This window comes from Ranitomeya imitator, chromosome 5 (genome assembly GCF_032444005.1).
Source record: "Ranitomeya imitator isolate aRanImi1 chromosome 5, aRanImi1.pri, whole genome shotgun sequence".
In the NCBI taxonomy this organism is placed as follows: Eukaryota; Metazoa; Chordata; class Amphibia; order Anura; family Dendrobatidae; genus Ranitomeya; species Ranitomeya imitator.
This window is the reverse complement of record NC_091286.1, coordinates 515,140,779-515,155,377: the sequence shown is the minus strand read 5'-3', so window position 1 is coordinate 515,155,377 and position 14,599 is coordinate 515,140,779. Positions and strand designations below refer to the sequence as shown.

The following is a 14,599-nucleotide window of genomic DNA, read 5'->3' as shown; positions in this document are numbered from 1 at the left end:
AGAAGTCTTACCGGTGCTGAGTGCTGAAATATCCTTAATCAGAAGTAGTTCTCTCTCTGTTTTTGGGCTGTATTTTCAGAAAAGCAGAATAACATTTCCAATGGTATAATTGGTGTTCCTCAGCTTCCCTTTTAATACCGAGCTGATCAACAGGTTATTGTATGGCCTCTGCTGTGCTGTCGTAGCTCACTCAATGCAGCTTCGCCTTTCTCAGCTGCCCTTGCGTTTCAGGAAGATTTTCCCTCGTGAATCTTAAAAGAAGCCTACTAAATGAATAAAAGAAAAAAAAATGAAAATACGTCCAAGGAAACTGTTCACGAGTCACGACCATATATGTATTCAGTAGCATTACAAGATGATCCCAAACTTGCTGAATGGCTCAAGATTCACCCTGCTCTGGATATTCTTTATGTTATGGGTTAATGAGCATTGGGAGAAGGGAAGTCATTCATCAGATTTGCACTTTGCATACAGTAAGTGACAAAGCAGCTTTCAAGAACATAACATGGGTTATTTTCAGGGAGAAAACTGAAACATTTATGAAAACTTGTCTTATGGAATAATTCACTTTCAGATAAATCTCTTCTTAGAGTTACAGTTTCCTGGGGTGAAGCAATAGTTTACTGTACACGAACCACAAGGAATTATAGAGCAAAGCAGTCCAATTTATTATAAATGTGAGGTGTGGTAGACGTAAATCAGATAATCTGTGCAGACATATATATACCAGGGCTTTAGCAAAGCTTTCCGTCTCCCACACCCTGGGATTTCTATGCATGTATCTATGCATTGGATAAACAAAGGATCTCATTTATTAAAAAAGAGGACCAGTGTCTACATTTCATTTTCCAGTACAGTTTACAAAATGTTAGCAGACCCCTTATCTCAGACTATGGAGCCATAGGAAGTCCGCTGTGTTTTTGAAATGTCTTGTCTTTCTCCGAAAAGAGAAACTGTTTCCTAATGCTGGCCCTACACGGTAACTTTCACAAGACCTGTGAATCAGGACTGTGCGAACCATAGAAATTTCCGTACGTCACACAAATCACCAACATGTGCATAATGCAAACACCAGGACGTATAAAGTAACCATCGTCGTACATTTTATTTCAGAAATCAATATTGCCCATGAAAATAGGCATCTTTTTCATATATCTAATCAGAGAAATTTGCTTCTTTCACCTCATCGATTGATCTTTCACTTTCAATTCTTGGACAAAATCTGCAAATCCTGTATTTTTTGAAGACTCGTTACATAAATAGGAGATGGCAGCTGGTGCTTTAAAAAATTCTATGAAGAAAAGAGGAGGGAAGAGCCAGACACAGACATTCTGCTGCAAGTTCTTCTGAAAAGAGTTACCGTTCTCCATAGAACTTCGTGAGCATCAACTGTCATCTATGTCAGTGGTGGGAATTCAGAATTTTGAGAATGAAAGATCAGTCCAGTAAGAGAAAGAAGTGGATTTCTCTTATAAGATACGACTTTTCTTATTTTCATGTGTACTATCGATTTCTAAAAAAAAAATCAAACTACAGTTACTCTGGTACATTATGGAAACATATTAATGCATGACCATTAGCTGTTCTGGGAGAGATAGTTTATTTCACCTAATGGAATTTTCTTCTTTACTGGTGAAGTATAGTACTTACCAAAGCAATAACTAAGGCTAGTCGCACACTAGCGCTTTGCTGAGCTGCGAAGGGCTGTGGACTTCCTCCGTGAAGCTCCCCTCACGGCCGCACCTCCGCCGCTCAGCTCCACCTACGTCCTCATGCGGCCTGCGTATCTACCTTTAACATTAGGTACGCAGGTCATGCGAATGTATGCGAATGCCTCCACATGCGTCGTTTTGACTAGGGTTGAGCGACCTTTACTTTTATAGGATCGGGTCGGGTTTCACGAAACCCGATTTTTCAAAAGTCGGGTCAAGTGAAATCGGCCGATCCTATAAAAAAGTTGGGGTCGGGGTCGGCCGAAACTCGAAACCCAATGCAGTGCATTGGGTTTCCAATGGTTCCCAGGGTCTGAAGGAGCGGAAACTCTCCTTCAGGCTCTGGGATCCATATTTAAGTGTAAAATAAAGAATTAAAGTAAAAAATATCGCTATACTTACCCTCTGACGCGCCCTGGTACTAACCGGGAACCTTCCTATTAGGTATATACTCACCCTCGGACGCGCCCTGCTTCTTTCCGGCAGCCTTCCTTCCTAAGAATCAGCGCTTGCAGGACCTTGCGTGACGTCGCGGTGACGTCGCGGTTTGTGATTGGTCGCGCGAGCGGTCACATGGGCGGCCGCGCGACCAATCACAAGCCGCGACGTCACCGCGACATCCCCGCAAGGTCCTGGAAACGCAGATTCGAAGGAAGGAAGGTTCCCGGTTAGTACCAGGGCGCGTCAGAGGGTAAGTATAGCGATATTTTTTATTTTAATACTTTATTTTACACTAAATATGGATTCCGATACCGATTTCCGATATTGCAAACATATTGGAAATCAGGATCGGAATTCCGATACCACGTTCAGAAGATCGCCGACTTCATTGCCGACCCCACACAGGGGTCAGGTCGGGTTTCATGAAACCCGACTTTGCCAAAAGTCGGCGACTTCTGAAAGTGGCCGACCCGTTTCGCTCAACCCTAGTTTTGACGATGCAGAGAAAAAAAGAAATTCCAACCACTTACAATTCAAATCACTGGCGGCCACAAGAAAATATAAAAAAATAGATTTTGAGTTGTAAGGAAAAATTCAATTAACAACAATAAAACAGGTCTACAATAGAGGAATTCATACAATAGAGGAATTCATAGACAGGTGAATGGATAGTACAAGATCAGATCGCAAAAATATTAGTTTTTGTCATTATATATATATATATATATATATATATATATATATATATATGATCTGTATTTACTTGCAACATAGTCACACATATGTCAGCATTGCCAGTCCTTACAGTTTGTACCCAACTAATATTATGTAAAATCAGGTGCTTACCTATAATTGCAGAAAAAGTCGGACCTTCCTCACTGTCCCATAACATATTTCATGTGTAGATTTTACTAGAGCTACATTTCAGTATTATCTTGTGTGGTTGTGCCTTCCTGGCTTGTATGCAGAGGTGTGTACAATATATGTATTCACTGCACTCTTGTTACGCTTCTCTATTTCAATGCTTCCCTTTTTAAAAGTGCTGTCAACACATTAATATGTTTTTGTCAGGATTCGAATCCAGCAGCTCTTGTGCTCCAGCTCTTCCCTCTGAGCTATTCAGTTCGCTGGACAGTTCCTTGCTAAGGGCTCATACTCATTTGCGGGAAAAATGGACGAGTGCAATCCGAGAAAAAATCGGATTGCACTCTGACCAATGTTATTTAATGGGTTACATATCATCTGCGATTTTTTTCTCAGCTGAAATCAGACTGTGAAAAAAATCGCAGAATGCTGCGTATCCCGGACGAGACTCACCAATGCAAGCCAATGGATGCAGGAAAAAAACGCACAGCACTCACACCATGCGAGTGCTGTCTGTTTTTTGCTCACCGGTGTCCTTTATAAAGCCGGTAATTCATGTGCGGTGTACAGTAAAATCATACTGACAGGTTAGAAAAGAATAGATAGAATATAAATATACACATAGAATCCATATATATATATATATATATATATATATACATATATATATATATATATACATATATATATATATATATACATGTCAGTAACACACACATATATATGTATTTATATTGCACAAAAAGATAGCTAGAAGAAAAGTCGGTAATTTATCTGTCGGCCTCTGTAAAATCACTGCAGAAGTCGACAGGATAGAAAAGATGGATTACATACAGTAAATACATATAGAATATGTAGATATATAGATGTCAGTGACAAATACAATTAGTACAGTGTGTGCAAATTACTGGACATGTATTTAATTAACTAAAGATTATTTTACGGAAAAAAATGGTGTGGGCGCCGGTGCAAATTTCGCAACCAGCAGAGGAAAAGACAGTGCCTGGGGGCAGATGTTTATAGCCTGGGAAGGGGTAATACCCATGGAGCTTCCCTGGCTCTTACAATTAGCTCACTACTGTATACTTAGCCTTTAGTGGCTATTAAAATGGGGGACCCCAAAAAAATGATGCGGGCCCCCCTATAATTAATAACCAGCAAAGGCTATGCAGACAGCTGCAGGCTGATATTATTAGCATAGGAATGGGCCATGGATATTGGCTCCACTGGCTAAAAACATCAGCACTCAGCCACCAAAGAAAAGGCGCAGCTAATTTTTTAGTTCATTTTCCCCAGCTCCCGAGGTCATCCCAGTTCAGCACGGCTGTGAGCTACAGCTTCAGTGATTGGCGGTGCCGTCACTGATGCTGCGCTGCCTTACAGGCTGACCTGCGCTGAACTCTGGAGCATGGGATAATTAACTGGCATTTTCCCATGCTCCAGAGTCGAGCGCAGGTCAGGCTCTGAGGGAGCACAGCATCAGTGACATCAGTTCTAGTCTCTGAAGCAGCCCCTGTTGTGAATTCTGTGGCTGAGTTCACTTCTGTGGTCACAAGTGGTATTGCAGTCTCTGGGCTTCCTCCCTCAGGTGTTTTGGTGAGCTCGTTGGCTGCCTTGCTATTTAGCTCCACCTGAGTCTGTCTTCCTTGCTCCTTGTCAATGTTCCAGTGTTGGATCTGAGCTACTGCATCTTTCCTTGGGCCTGCTGTTCTGCTAGATAAGTGCTTCTAGTTTGTTTTCTGTTTTTTTCTGTCCAGCTTGCTATTGTCTTTTGCTGGAAGCTCTGAGAAGCAGAGGGGTGCACCGCCGTGCTGTTAGTTCGGCACGGTGGGTCTTTTTGCCCCTTTGCGTGGTTTTCGTTTTAGGGTTTTTTGTAGACTGCATAGTTCTCTTTGCTATCCTCGCTCTGTCTTGAATATCGGGCCTCACTTTGCTGAATCTATTTCATTCCTACGTTTGTCTTTTCATCTTGCTAACAGTCATTATATGTGGGGGGCTGCCTATTCCTTTGGGGTATTTCTCTGAGGTAAGTCAGGCTTGTATTTCTATCTTCAGGCTAGTCAGCTCCTCAGGCAGTGCCGAGTTGCATAGGTAGTTGTTAGGCGCAATCCACTGCTGCTTATAGTTGTGTGAGGATAGATCAGGTACTGCAGTCTACAGAGATTCCACGTCTCAGAGCTCGTCCTATTGTTTTTGGTTATTGCCAGATCTCTGTATGTGCGCTGATTACTGCACGCTGTGTTGCCTGATTGCCAGCCATAACAGTACAAGGAGCCTCACCAATGATTCCCAATAGAGGGAAAAAAGAAATCCGGACAGCATTTTTTTTTCTTAGCTCTGTCTTCAGTCTTTTTTTTTCCCTAGACATTAGAGTGCTTCAGGACACAGCTGTGGACATGGATATTCAGGCTCTGTGCTCCTCAATGGATAATCTCGTTGTAAATGTACAAAAGATTCAAGATACTATTGATCAGAAATCGATGCTAGAACCAAGAATTCCGATTCCTGATTTGTTTTTGGTGACAGAACTAAGTTCCTGAGCTTCAGAAATAATTGTAAGCTATTTTTGGCCTTGAAACCTCATTCTTCTGGTAATCCTATTCAACAGGTTTTGATTATTATTTCTTTTTTGCGCGGCGACCCACAGGACTGGGCGTTTTCTCTTGCACCAGGAGATTCTGCATTGAGTAATGTTGATGCATTTTTCCTGGCGCTCGGATTGCTTTACGATGAGCCTAATTCAGTGGATCAGGCTGAGCAAAATCTGCTGGCTTTATGCCAGGGTCAGGATGATGTAGAAGTATATTGTCAGAAATTTAGGAAATGGTCAGTACTCACTCTGTGGAATGAATCTGCACTAGCGGCTTTGTTCAGAAAGGGTCTCTCTGAAGCTCTTAAGGATGTAATGGTGGGATTTCCTATGCCTGCTGGTTTGAATGAGTCTATGTCCTTGGCCATTCAGATCGGTCGTCGCTTGCGCGAGCGTAAATCTGTGCACCATCTGGCGGTACTGCCTGAGAGTAAACCTGAGCCTATGCAGTGCGACAGGACTATGACTAAAGTAGAACGGCAAGAACACAGACGTCTGAACAGACTGTGTTTCTATTGTGGTGATTCTACTCATGCTATTTCTAATTGTCCTAAACGCACTAGGCGGTTCGATAGCTCTGCCGTTATTGGTACTGTACAGTCCAAATTCCTTTTGTCCATTACCTTAATGTGCTCTTTGTCATCGTATTCTGTCATGGCGTTTGTGGATTCAGGCGCTGCCCTGAATCTGATGGATTTGGATTATGCTAAACGTTGTGGATTTTTCTTGGAGCCTTTGCGGTGTCCTATTCCGTTGAGAGGAATTGATGCTACACCTTTGGCCAAGAATAAGCCTCAGTACTGGGCCCAGCTGACCATGTGCATGGCTCCTGCACATCAGGAAGTTATTCGCTTTCTGGTACTGCATAATTTGCATGATGTGGTCGTGTTGGGGTTGCCATGGCTACAAACCCATAATCCAGTATTGGATTGGAACTCTATGTCGGTAACCAGCTGGGGTTGTCAGGGAGTACATGGTGATGTTCCATTTTTGTCTATTTCGTCATCCATTCCTTCTGACATCCCAGAGTTCTTGTCGGACTTTCAGGATGTATTTGAAGAGTCCAAGTCTGATGCCCTACCTCCGCATAGGAATTGTGATTGTGCTATCGATTTGATTCCTGGTAGTAAATTCCCTAAGGGTCGTTTATTTAATTTGTCCGTACCTGAACACACCGCTATGCGCAGTTATGTGAAGGAGTCCCTGGAGAAGGGACATATTCGCCCATCGTCGTCACCATTGGGAGCAGGGTTCTTTTTTGTAGCCAAGAAGGATGGTTCGCTAAGACCGTGTATTGATTACCGCCTTCTTAATAAGATCACTGTTAAGTTTCAGTATCCCTTGCCATTGATTTCTGACTTGTTTGCTCGGATTAAGGGGGCTAGTTGGTTTACTAAGATTGATCTTCGTGGTGCGTATAATCTGGTGAGAATCAGGCAGGGAGATGAATGGAAAACGGCATTTAATACGCCCGAGGGTCATTTTGAGTATCTGGTGATGCCGTTCGGACTTGCCAATGCTCCATCTGTTTTTCAGTCTTTTATGCATGACATTTTCCGTGAGTATCTGGATAAATTCTTGATTGTTTACTTGGATGACATTTTGATCTTCTCAGATGATTGGGAGTCTCATGTGAAGCAAGTCAGAATGGTTTTCCAGGTACTGCGTGCTAATTCCTTGTTCGTGAAGGGATCAAAGTGTCTCTTCGGTGTGCAGAAAGTTTCATTTTTGGGGTTCATCTTTTCCCCTTCTACTATCGAGATGGATCCGGTTAAGGTTCAGGCCATCCAGGATTGGACTCAGCCGACATCTCTAAAAAGTCTGCAGAAATTCCTGGGCTTTGCTAATTTTTATCGTCGCTTCATCTGTAATTTTTCTAGCATTGCCAGACCATTGACCGATTTGACCAAGAAGGGTGCTGATTTGGTTAATTGGTCTTCTGCTGCCGTGGAAGCTTTTCAGGAGTTGAAGCGTCGTTTTTGCTGTGCCCCTGTGTTGTGTCAACCTGATGTTTCTCTTCCGTTCCAGGTCGAGGTTGATGCTTCTGAGATTGGTGCAGGGGCGGTTTTGTCACAGAGAGGTTCTGGTTGCTCAGTGTTCAAACCATGTGCTTTCTTTTCCAGGAAATTTTCTGCTGCTGAGCGTAATTATGATGTGGGCAACCGAGAGTTGCTGGCCATGAAGTGGGCATTCGAGGAGTGGCGTCATTGGCTTGAGGGTGCTAAGCATCGCGTGGTGGTTTTGACTGATCATAAGAACCTTACTTATCTTGAGTCTGCCAAGCGCTTGAATCCTAGACAGGCCCGTTGGTCGTTATTTTTTGCTCGTTTTGATTTTGTGATTTCATACCTTCCGGGCTCTAAAAATGTGAAGGCGGATGCTCTGTCTAGGAGTTTTGTGCCCGACTCTCCGGGGTTATCTGAGCCGGCGAGTATCCTCAAGGAAGGAGTCATTGTGTCTGCCATCTCCCCTGATTTGCGGAGAGTGTTGCAGAAATTTCAGGCTAATAAACCTGATCGTTGTCCGGCCGAGAAACTGTTCGTCCCTGATAGGTGGACTAGTAAAGTTATCTCTGAACTTCATTGTTCAGTGCTGGCCGGTCATCCAGGAATCTTTGGTACCAGGGAGTTGGTTGCTAGATCCTTCTGGTGGCCATCTCTGTCACGGGATGTGCGTGCTTTTGTGCAGTCCTGTGGAATTTGTGCTAGGGCTAAGCCCTGCTGTTCACGTGCCAGTGGGTTGCTTTTGCCCTTGCCGGTCCCGAAGAGGCCTTGGACACATATTTCGATGGATTTCATTTCTGACCTTCCCGTTTCTCAAAAAATGTCGGTCATTTGGGTGGTCTGTGATCGCTTTTCTAAAATGGTCCATCTGGTGCCCTTGGTTAAATTGCCTTCCTCCTCTGATTTGGTGCCTTTGTTCTTCCAGCATGTGGTTCGTTTACATGGCATTCCTGAGAATATTGTTTCTGACAGAGGTTCCCAGTTTGTCTCGAGGTTCTGGCGAGCCTTTTGTGGTAGGATGGGCATTGACCTATCTTTCTCCTCGGCCTTCCATCCTCAGACTAATGGCCAGACCGAACGAACCAATCAGACCTTGGAAACATATCTGAGATGTTTTGTTTCCGCTGACCAGGATGATTGGGTGTCATTTTTGCCGTTGGCTGAGTTCGCCCTTAATAATCGGGCCAGCTCGGCTACCTTGGTCTCTCCATTTTTCTGCAATTCTGGGTTCCATCCTCGTTTCTCTTCAGGACAGGTTGAGTCTTCGGACTGTCCTGGTGTGGATTCTGTGGTGGACAGGTTGCAGCAGATCTGGACTCAGGTAGTGGACAATTTGACCTTGTCCCAGGAGAAGGCTCAGCTTTTCGCTAATCGCAGACGCCGTGTGGGACCCCGACTTCGTGTTGGGGATTTGGTTTGGTTATCTTCTCGTCATATTCCTATGAAGGTTTCCTCTCCTAAATTTAAACCTCGTTTTATTGGTCCGTATAGGATTTCTGAGATTCTCAATCCGGTGTCTTTTCGTCTGACCCTCCCAGACTCCTTTTCCATACATAATGTATTCCATAGGTCGTTGTTGAGGAGATACGTGGCACCTATGGTTCCATCTGTGGAGCCTCCTGCCCCTGTTTTGGTGGAGGGGGAATTGGAGTATATTGTGGAGAAGATTTTGGATTCTCGTGTCTCTAGACGGAAACTCCAGTATCTGGTCAAATGGAAGGGTTATGCTCAGGAAGATAATTCCTGGGTTTTTGCCTCTGATGTCCATGCCCCAGATCTTGTTCGTGCCTTTCATGTGGCTCATCCTGGTCGGCCTGGGGGTTCTGGTGAGGGTTCGGTGACCCCTCCTCAAGGGGGGGGTACTGTTGTGAATTCTGTGGCTGAGTTCACTTCTGTGGTCACAAGTGGTATTGCAGTCTCTGGGCTTCCTCCCTCAGGTGTTTTGGTGAGCTCGTTGGCTGCCTTGCTATTTAGCTCCACCTGAGTCTGTCTTCCTTGCTCCTTGTCAATGTTCCAGTGTTGGATCTGAGCTACTGCATCTTTCCTTGGGCCTGCTGCTCTGCTAGATAAGTGCTTCTAGTTTGTTTTCTGTTTTTTTCTGTCCAGCTTGCTATTGTCTTTTGCTGGAAGCTCTGAGAAGCAGAGGGGTGCACCGCCGTGCTGTTAGTTCGGCACGGTGGGTCTTTTTGCCCCTTTGCGTGGTTTTCGTTTTAGGGTTTTTTGTAGACTGCATAGTTCTCTTTGCTATCCTCGCTCTGTCTAGAATATCGGGCCTCACTTTGCTGAATCTATTTCATTCCTACGTTTGTCTTTTCATCTTGCTAACAGTCATTATATGTGGGGGGCTGCCTATTCCTTTGGGGTATTTCTCTGAGGTAAGTCAGGCTTGTATTTCTATCTTCAGGCTAGTCAGCTCCTCAGGCAGTGCCGAGTTGCATAGGTAGTTGTTAGGCGCAATCCACTGCTGCTTATAGTTGTGTGAGGATAGATCAGGTACTGCAGTCTACAGAGATTCCACGTCTCAGAGCTCGTCCTATTGTTTTTGGTTATTGCCAGATCTCTGTATGTGCGCTGATTACTGCACGCTGTGTTGCCTGATTGCCAGCCATAACAAGCCCCACAGCATCTCATTCATTCATCAGTGGTTTACAGCCGGGGTGGTCGCATCTTGGCACCATCCTGGTTGTAAACTGTATATATCCCAGATATGAAACAACACCGGACAGGTATGGTATATTGTTGCTTTTTTATTTTATGTTTATTACAGGAGATCAAGGGCATCACATGGATTATTAGTAACAATAAAATGGGAAAACTGTGTTGTGTTTAATTTCATTAAAAAACTTTATTCTGGCTGCGTCTTTATTAAATATGTACCAACTGTAGGATTAGTAATGGATAGGTGTCTTATTGACACCTCTCCATTACAATGCTGTGGGCTTGATGTCACCTTACAATACAAAGGCTAAGTATACATTTGTGAGATAATATTAATAGAATGGAAAGCTCCATGGGTATTACCCTTTTCCAAGGCTAGAAACATCGGCCCCCAGTCGCTGGCTTTCCCTCTGCTGGTATTTTTTTCAGAAAAATAATCTTTTATTAACCCCTTATGCCCCAAGGGTGGTTTGCACGTTAATGACCGGGCCAATTTTTACAATTCTGACCACTGTCCCTTTATGAGGTTATAACTCTGGAACGCTTCAATGGATCTTGGTGATTCTGACAATGTCTTCTCATGACATATTGTACTTCATGATAGTGGTAAAATTTCTTCTACATAACTTGCGTTTATTTGTGAAAAAAACTGACATTTGGCAAAAATTTTGAAAATTTTGCAATTTTCCAAATTTGAATTTTTATGCCCTTAAATCACAGAGATATGTCATGTAAAATAATTAATAAGTAACATTTCCCACATGTCTACTTTACATCAGCACAATTTTGGAACCAATTTTTTTTTGTTAGGGAGTTATAAGGGTTAAAAGTTGACCAGCAATTTCTCATTTGTACAACACCAATATTTTTTAGGGACCACATCACATTTGAAGTCATTTTGAGGGGTATATATGACAGAAAATAACCAAGTGTGACACCATTCTAAAAACTGCACCCCTCAAGGTGCTCAAAACCACATTCAAGAAGTTTATTAACCCTTCAGGTGTTTTACAGGAATTTTTGGAATGTTTAAAAAAAAATTAACATTTAACTTTTTTTCACACAAAATTTACTCAGCTTCAATTTGTTTTATTTTCCCAAGGGTAAGAAAAGAAATTGGACCATAAAAGTTGTGCCATTTGTTCTGAGTACACTGATACCCCACATGTGGGGGTAAACCACTGTTTGGGCACATGGCAGAGCTCGGAAGGGAAGGAGCGCCATTTGACTTTTCAATGCAAAATTGACTGGAATTGAGATGGGATGCCATGTTGGGTTTGAAGAGCCCCTGATGTGCCTAAACATTGAAACCCCCCACAAGTGACACCATTTTGGAAAGTAGACCCACTAAGGAACTTATCTAGATGTGTGGTGAGCACTTTAACCCACCAAGTGCTTCACAGAAGTTTATAATGCAGAGCCATAAAAATCAAAAATCATATTTTTTCACAAATATGATCTATTTGCCCCCAATTTTTTTATTTTCCCAAGGGTAAGAGAAGAAATTGGACCCCAAAAGTTGTTGTGCCATTTGTTCTGAGTATGCCGATACCCCACATGTGGGGGTAAACCACTGTTTGGGCGCATGGCAGAGCTCGGAAGGGAAGGAGCGCCATTTGACTTTTCAATGCAAAATTGACTGGAATTGAGATGGGACGCCATGTCACGTTTGGAGAGCCCCTGATGGGCCTAAACATTGAAAGCCCCCACAATTGACACTATTTTGGAAAGTAGATCCCCTAAGGAACTTATCTAGCTGTGTTTTGACAGCTTTGAACCCTCAAGTGTTTCACTACAGTTTATAATGCAGAGCCGTGAAAATAAAAATTATTTTTTTTTCACAAAAATTATTTTTTAGCCCCCAGTTTTGTATTTTTTCAAGGGTAGCAGGAGAAATTCGACCCCAAAAGTTGTTATCCAATTTGTCCTGAGTACGCTGATACCCCATATGTGGGGGTGATCCACCATTTGGGTGCATGGCAGAGCTCAGAAGGGAAGGAGCGCCATTTGGAATACAGACTTGGATTGGTCTGCAGGAGTCACGATGCATTTGCAGAGCCCCTAATGCACCTAAACAGTAGAAACCCCCCCACATGTGACACCATTTTGGAAACTAGACCCCCTAAGGAACTTATCTAGATGTGATTTGACAGCTTTGAACCCCCAAGTTTTTCACTACAGTTTATATTGCAGAGTCGTGAAAATAAAAATTAATTTTTCCCACAAAAATGTTTTTAAGCCCCTCAAATTGTTATTTTCCCAAGGGTAACAAGAGAAATTGGACCCCAAACATTGTTGTTAAATTTGTCCTGAGTACGCTGATACCCCATATGTGGGGACGAACCACCGTTTGAGTGCATGGCAGAGCTCGGAAAGGAAGGAGCGCCATTTGTAATGCAGACTTAGATGGATTGGTCTGCAGGCGTCATGTTGCATTTGCAGAGCCCCTGATGCACCTAAACAATAGAAACCCCCCACAAGTGACACGACTTTGGAAACTAGACCCCTCAAGGAACTTATCTAGATGTGTTTTGACAGCTTTGAACCACCAAGTGTTTCACTATAGTTTATAACACAGAGTCGTGAAAATAAAAATTATTTTTTCCCACAAATATGTTTTTTTCGCCCCCCAAATTTTTATTTTCCTAAGGGTAACAAGAGAAATTGGACACCAAATGTTGTTGTCCAATTTGTCCTGAGTACGCTAATACCCCATATGTGGGGAACAACCAGCGTTTGGGTGCATGGCATAGCTCGGAAGGGAAGGAGAGCCATTTGGAATGCAGACTTAGATGGATTGGTCCGCAGGCGTCACTTTGCATTTGCAGAGCCCCTGATGCACCTAAACAGTAGAACCCCCCAGAAGTGACACCATTTTGGAAAGTAGACCCCCTAAGGAACTTATCTAGAACCCCCAAGTGTTTCACTACAGTTTATAACGCAGAGTCATGAAAATAAAAAAATTTTTTCCCACAAAAATGTTTTTTTAGACTCCCAAATTTTTATTTTCCCAAGGGTAACAAGAGAAATTGGACCACAATAGTTACCTGATACCCCATATGTTGGGGTAAACCCCTGTTTGGGCGCACGGGAGAGCTCGGAAGGGAAGGACCACTGTTTTACTTTTTCAACGCAGAATTGGCTGGAATTGAGATCGGACGCCATGTCGCGTTTGGAGAGCCCTGATGTGCCTACGCAGTGGAAACCCCCAATTCTAACTGAAACCCTAACCCTGACACACCCCTAACCCTAATCCCAACCTTAAATGTAACCATAACCCTAGCCTCAACCCTAACTTTAGCCCCCACCCTAATTTTAGCCCCAACCCTAACTCTAACTTTAGCCCCGACCCTAACTTTAGCCCCAACCCTAACCCCAACCCTAGCCCCAACCCTAGCCCCAACCCTAAACCCAACCCTAGCCCTAGCCCAAACCCTAACCCTAGCCCCAACCCTAGCCCCAACCCTAACCCCAACCCTAGCCCAAACCCTAGCCCCAACCTTAACCCCAACCCTAACCCCAACCCTAACCCTAACCCTAGCCCTAACCCTAGCCCTAACCCTAGCCCTAACCCTAGCCCCAAACCTAAACCCAACCGTAACCCCAACCCTAACCCCAGCCCTAACCCTAGCCCTAACCCTAGCCCTAACTCTAATGGGAAAATGGAAATAAATACATTTTTTAAATTTTTTTATGTTTCCCTAACTAAGGATTTTTATGATTGGCAGCCGTCACACACTAAAAGATGCTTTTTATTGCAAAAAATATTTTTTGCGTTACCACATTTTGAGAGCTATAATTTTTCCATATTTGGGTCCACAGAGTCATGTGAAGTCTTGTTTTTTGCGGGACGAGTGGACGTTTTTATTGGTAACATGTTCGGGCATGTGACATTTTTTGATCGCTTTTTATTCCAATTTTTGTGAGGCAGAATGACCAAAAACCAGCTATTCATGAATTTATTTTGGGTGGGGCGTTTATACTGTTCTGCGTTTGGTAAAATGGATAAAGCAGTTTTATTCTTCGGGTCAGTACGTTTACAGCGATACCTCATTTATATCATTTTTTTATGTTTTGGTGCTTTTTATATGTTAAAAACTATTTTATAGAAAAATAATTATTGTTGCATCGCTTTATTCTGAGGACTGTAACTTTTTTATTTTTTTGCTGATAATGCTGTATGGCAGTTCGTTTTTGGGGGGCAAGATGACATTTTCAGCGGTACCATGGTTATTTATATCCATCTTTTTGATCGTGTGTTATTCCACTTTTTGTTCGGCGGTATGATAATAAAGCGTTGTTTTTTGCCTCGTTTTCTTTTCTTTTTTTTA

General features: G+C 43.1%; 1 protein-coding gene across 4 annotated transcripts in view; it reads right to left on the bottom strand.

Moving 5' to 3' along the window:
• The window catches only part of LOC138638300 (P2Y purinoceptor 13-like), a 273,462-nt gene that overhangs the window by 47,412 nt on the left and 211,451 nt on the right, over positions 1-14,599 (bottom strand). For 3 of the 4 annotated variants that reach the window (XM_069727504.1, XM_069727503.1, XM_069727507.1), the window contains one exon: positions 12-266. The gene's annotated coding sequence lies outside the window, so the exon portion shown is untranslated. Of the gene's footprint in view, positions 1-11; positions 267-2,999; positions 3,140-14,599 lie in introns of those variants that run through there. The other variant, XM_069727506.1, reaches the window with a different exon arrangement.